Source organism: Siphateles boraxobius, unplaced genomic scaffold (genome assembly GCF_051911475.1).
Source record: "Siphateles boraxobius isolate OS27281-9 unplaced genomic scaffold, OSU_SipBor_1 6, whole genome shotgun sequence".
NCBI classification, from domain to species: Eukaryota; Metazoa; Chordata; class Actinopteri; order Cypriniformes; family Leuciscidae; genus Siphateles; species Siphateles boraxobius.
Window position 1 is genome coordinate 31,375,038 of NW_027509186.1, and position 5,573 is coordinate 31,380,610.

General features: G+C 36.9%; 1 long non-coding RNA gene across 1 annotated transcript; it reads right to left on the minus strand.

Moving 5' to 3' along the window:
* Positions 1 to 2,651: 2,651 nt before the first annotated feature.
* On the minus strand, positions 2,652 to 4,318 carry LOC143716404 (uncharacterized). Its single transcript, XR_013195985.1, has 2 exons — positions 3,997 to 4,318; positions 2,652 to 3,801 (listed from the first exon to the last, which is right to left on the minus strand). It is a non-coding gene; the product is annotated as an uncharacterized LOC143716404 (long non-coding RNA).
* Between the last annotated feature and the right edge of the window lie 1,255 nt (positions 4,319 to 5,573).

Sequence of the window (5,573 nt, forward strand, 5' to 3'; positions counted from 1 at the left end):
GAAGTCCAGCTGTTCTCGTCTGTGAATGGCGATGCAGTGCGCACTAGTGAGTGTGAATGGAGCTCGGGTGGAGCTGGCTGATGGTCGAGCTCTTATGTAAAGTCGAAGCCCTGAATCCAGAATTTCAGACAAGAAGTGCTCGAGGCATCAGGGTGGGTTTTCTCATCACACCCAGCCTAGTTATACAAAAAGTTGTACGCGTCACGTTTCAGTCTGCTCATATAGAATAACGTAGTGCTTCTTTTTGACTGTCAAACTTGTGGCCAACTATGCCAAAATGGAGGTTCTGGTTACGCAGGTAAAGAACCCAAAAGAAAACAAAAAAACCCCAGCATGTTACAATTGTCTACCAGAGTAAATTTTATGAAACCAGTTATTTTCTTAATAATATATAATATAAATCTAGGAAAGCTTAAGTGAGTACAATCCAATCTGTGTTTCTACAGCTCGGGCCCAACCCATCTTTCCTGGACGGATAGTCTTTGGGTAGTGGCAAGTCTTGATGTCTGACATCTGGTTGCACACTATACTTGGTTGATCAGTCCCGTGGAATTTGTTGGAAATTCAAACGAAAAGTCTTCTCCTTTGAAGAATAGAAATGTAGCAGATAAGCAGAGAGAGCATCCAGGATTTCTTTTCTAAATCTTCAAAAAAGGTTTAAAGATAAAATAAAAAATGGAAAGAAATTAACACTTTTGTTCAACAAGGATGCATCAGATTGTTTAAAAGGGACAGTAAATACATATAATATGTTACAAAACATTTCTATTTCAAATGAATGTTCTTTTGAATTTTTAAATGTTATATATAAAAATCTCAACATATATTATTTTCCCTCTCTCAGTATGATTTTAAAAAAAAAGTAAAACTACAACAAATCGAATTGTTGGAATTCCAAGGACAGTAAATTATTTTTTTATTAAGCCAATAAATTATTATTATTATTTATTTATGTTTTGGGATTTTTTTCTATGGTCACCCTCCCAAATTGCTCTTGTAAACACATTTCTGCACATTTCCTCGACAACAGTATTTTTGCTACATTTTAATGTTAAATATATTTTGATAATAATAGATAAACTTTATCCAACATTTATAGGCTATGTCATCAATTGTATTACTGCAGTTATTTATTTTTTTGGAAGTATTTATAATGATATTGTATTCATACTTTATAAACACTGTTATATTTTTCTGTGCGTTTTTGAAGAAACAGGCAAGAAACAGTGAGCTTGGACAAAAACAATATTGAAGAATACATTAATAAAATGTTAAAGTCTGCAGGAGTGTATAAATGCATAAATTCATAAAAGAAACATTTATTTTATATTAGTGGGACATTTACATGTTCCATTTCTGTGGTACATTCATTTTCAAAAACTTTCATCCCATTTTTTTCTTTTAAATTATTATTATTAAAGTTATTTTATGTCATAAAATCAAATGAAATATCCCATAAAACCTTGGCTTTTGTTTCTCAGGCAACAAAACGACCTCAGATCTCAGAGAAGGATGACACTCGCATGAAACGAGTGTGTGATGAAAATGATGAAAATGAACAGACCTCATCTGAGAAAAAGCTTCAGCAATTACAAGCATTTGCTGATAGAGAGAGTGATGAAAACCTGGACCCACCAACTATCGAACCCAGCGCTCCGTCCTCCACTTGCTCTCAGAGTCACTGGCAACTCTCTCTCAGGACCTGAAGTGGGACAATCACATTGACTCCACTGTGAAAAAGGCCCAGCAGAGACTGTACTTCCTTCGCCAGCTGAGGAAGTTCAACCTGCCACAGGATCTGCTGATTCAGTTCTACTCAGCCGTCATTGAGTCTGTCTTGTGCGCTTCCATCACTGTCTGGTTTGGTTCAGCTACCAAATCAGACATCAGGAGACTACAACGGACAGTCCGGACTGCGGAGAGGATTATAGGTGCCCCCCTGCCAAACCTCCAGGACCTGTACTCTTCCAGAGTGAGGAAGAGAGCAGGTAAAATCATCACAGACTCCACTCACCCTGGACACCACCTGTTTGAACTGTTACCGTCAAGACGGAGACTCAGATCACTAGCCACAAGAACATCTCGGCACAGGAACAGTTTCTTCCCACAGGCCATTTCCCTCCTGAACAGTTAACACTCCTCCCAAGGCATATGCCTGTAAGTGCAATACTCCCACTGTTTAGTGCAATATCCCACAACTCAGGTGATACTAATATGTAGATTTATTTATTTATAATATTCAAAACACTGTAAATAGGTTCATAATCTGTAAATCTGAAAATGTCTATTCTGACTAAACCCAACTGTGATAGTTTTATTCTCATATATTTATATTTTTATTTTTTATTCTTATAATTTGTAGTATTATGTTTCATGTTGTATTTGTATATGTCCACTGGAAGCCTCAGTACCAAAACAAATTCCTTGTGTGTGCAAGCACACTTGGCAATAAAGCTCTTTCTGATTCTGATTCTGAACAAATCAGCAACCTTATGCTGTTCACTGCAGCAGGGTTCCAGAAAGCTCCAAAGTAAGAAATGAACTTTCAAATAGTGTCCAGCATATAGTGTTTATTCAGCACCTAGTATTTATTCAGCATATAGTGTTTATTCAGCACATAGTGTTTATTCAGCATGTATCAGCACAAAGTGTTTATTCAGCACATAGCGTTTATTCAGCACATAGTGTTTATTCAGCACGTATCAGCACAAAGTGTTTATTCAGCACATAGTGTTTATTCAGCACACAGTGTTTATTCAGCATATAGTGTTTATTCAGCACATCGTGTTTTTTTCACCATATAGTGTTAATTATGCTTCTATAATGATTCATGCTGTTTTGAGTGATTCATGTAACACCTGCTTTGCAAAATTTGTAATAAACCAGATCACTGGGCCGATCAGAAGACACAGGGGTCGAGGGAGACAAAGGTACACACACATAAACTTTTCCAAGCACACCTTTATGTAATTTGGAAAAGTAAATGATGAATGGAATCTGGTAAATAAACAATAAAACAACTGAATAAGGGTTTGAAGATGAATTCTCCTTAGAGAAAGCAATTATACACAATTCAATTTCGTATTAAATTCAATTACCAATTAAAACAATTCCCCAAAGTAAATCCAACCGTATCAACTAAAGATGAGTAGGCTATCAAAATGTAACCCTTCAATTTCCCTTCTCTTTTAGTTAATTTGGGTTTAGTTCTGAGTTTGCTTATTAATTAAAATTTTACTCACTGGCTTTTGACCCAATTTAGTTCACCTAATTGACTAGTATCTTTAATTATATTCTTAGGTTTTGAATATACACCTTTAGTTTTGTTAGAAATTTTCCTTTCTTCAACCAAAATATCAATTACAATTCACCAACGAAATGTAAATTAACCCAATGAATGTACAAAACCTTTCTTCACCACATTAATAATGAAAGAAAAGAAAAGAAAAATATTCAGAACAGGTAAATATCTTATCAGATCAAATAATTACTTTCAGTTCACAGATTTTAGTTCAAACAATAACAAAAAATAACGTCTCGCTTTCCTTCTTGCTCTTAGAACTGTCCCAGTCCAAAGAGAACCAAATACCTCAATCCTTTAGTTCAACAGAGAACAAAATCCTCCAGATGAAGGAACTGTGGAAACGACGCGAATCCAAAAGGAAAGTGAGAAGCAGATCCAAGTTCGGTTTGTTTACGGGTGGCTCGCCATCTTCTTCCTTAACTGGTCATGCGACTCGATGCATCCGCACCAAAGAACGAAGTCCACAGTATAGAACAAATACATGCAAAAAAACTGGCCTGCACACAACAGGGCAATATCCTTAGTGATTTCACTTTACATTAGCATCATTTAGCACATTTCTAAACGACAATATACATTGTAATCACACTCCACACATAGTGAAAAATACGGTTTCTTTTCTGTTTAGACTCACATTAGTATTGTACATAAACACAGTTAACCACCTTAATCAGAATAAACATTTAACTCACCGATTCCTCTATTAATTAACTGTTCTTGAATGTGCTTATCTTCCAGGTTTCATCGAATAAACCACGATGAGCTGCTTCATTAGCGTTAGCTTAATCTCCAACATCAGCTTCAACCGGACTTCACGCACGGTAAGTATCCAAACAAAGTTTCTCAATCGATGTAATTATAACTTAAACTTATTCTCAAATGAAAACTCTAAGACTTCTTGTAAATATTTCACAATTAATCTTCTAAAACACTTTCTCCTCTCGGTGTTCTATTTCTGTCTCTTTTCTCTAGATCTGCGTTTCTGTATTCCCATCTGCGTTGCTCACAGGAGGCGGAGTTAAAGCTGCGGCCTATTTCCCTGATTGGAGGCCTACCATCTGCAGTGCTATTCCCAATTCTCATTAGTTGAGATTTGCTGCAATAATTTAAATATCACTATATGAATAATAAAATGTATAATTTACATATTATAATAAACTATTACACTTTCACAAAGTTTTATTCTATTTACTGTTCAGTCAGATACATATTTAGTTAAATATGTAATTATAATGATTTAATGGTTAAATATTTTGGACAAATTAACTTGAGCAAAGACTGCAAATATGCTAATTTGAGTCTGGGTTACACCCTCCCCTCTTAGAACTATGCAAGTCCCTTTGCATATCACCAATGGGTGCATTTCCCCGAGTTAGGAGATGTCCTATTTGAGAGGAATCTTGCAGGGACTCTGAGAGAGCAACATTCAGACCTTGAAGGAGGGATTGAACTATGGTCACAAGGGGATTTCCCAGTTCAGGGTAAGTCAGAATTTTGGGTCTATCTCTATGTCGGGCAGACCTTCTCAGTTCAATCTCATCCTTCTCCGCATCATTTGCTGCTTCTTCATCAGTTAGCTTTTTTCCAGTCGAACTGGATTCCAGGATGGATGATTCTCCATTATGATTCGGATCCTGTAGCTCCAAGCTAGGTGAATGACTCATATCAGCATCCTTTTTTCTTTCAGGTTGGACCTTAGGATTTCCAGGTAAGTCAGCTTTAGGATTCACAGGTTCACTCACAGGTAATTCATCAATGACCTGAAATTCCCTTTCAGGTAGTTCACTTTGAACTCCTTGATTGATCTCTAAGCTTGCTTCAAGTGATGGAATTTCAGCACATTCCTTGTTTGGGTGAGTCACTCCAGAAGTGTGAACCACAAAAGACTCATTCACAATATCAAGTTGAGGCATTGAACAATATTCTTCCTCTTCCTCAGAATTGAAGTTTTCCTCTGTTTCCTCAGAATTTCTGCAAGCTGTCTTACTGCGAGTTTTGCGCTTGGGAACTGAACTCTGGGACTCACATTCCCGCATTTCAGATGACAGAGTTCCACAAGGAAGTAGCAAATCACGATGTAATGTCCGGATGGGTCCTGTTTGTGTCTCAGGGCATACTTTATACACTGGCAAATCCCCATGTTGGTCTATGACTACATAGACTACTCCTTCCCATTTGTCAGCGAGTTTGCTCTTTCCCCTGAGTCGGACACTCCTGACCAAAACTCGGTCTCCCTTGTGCAATGTTGATGCTCTCACAGATTTGTCAT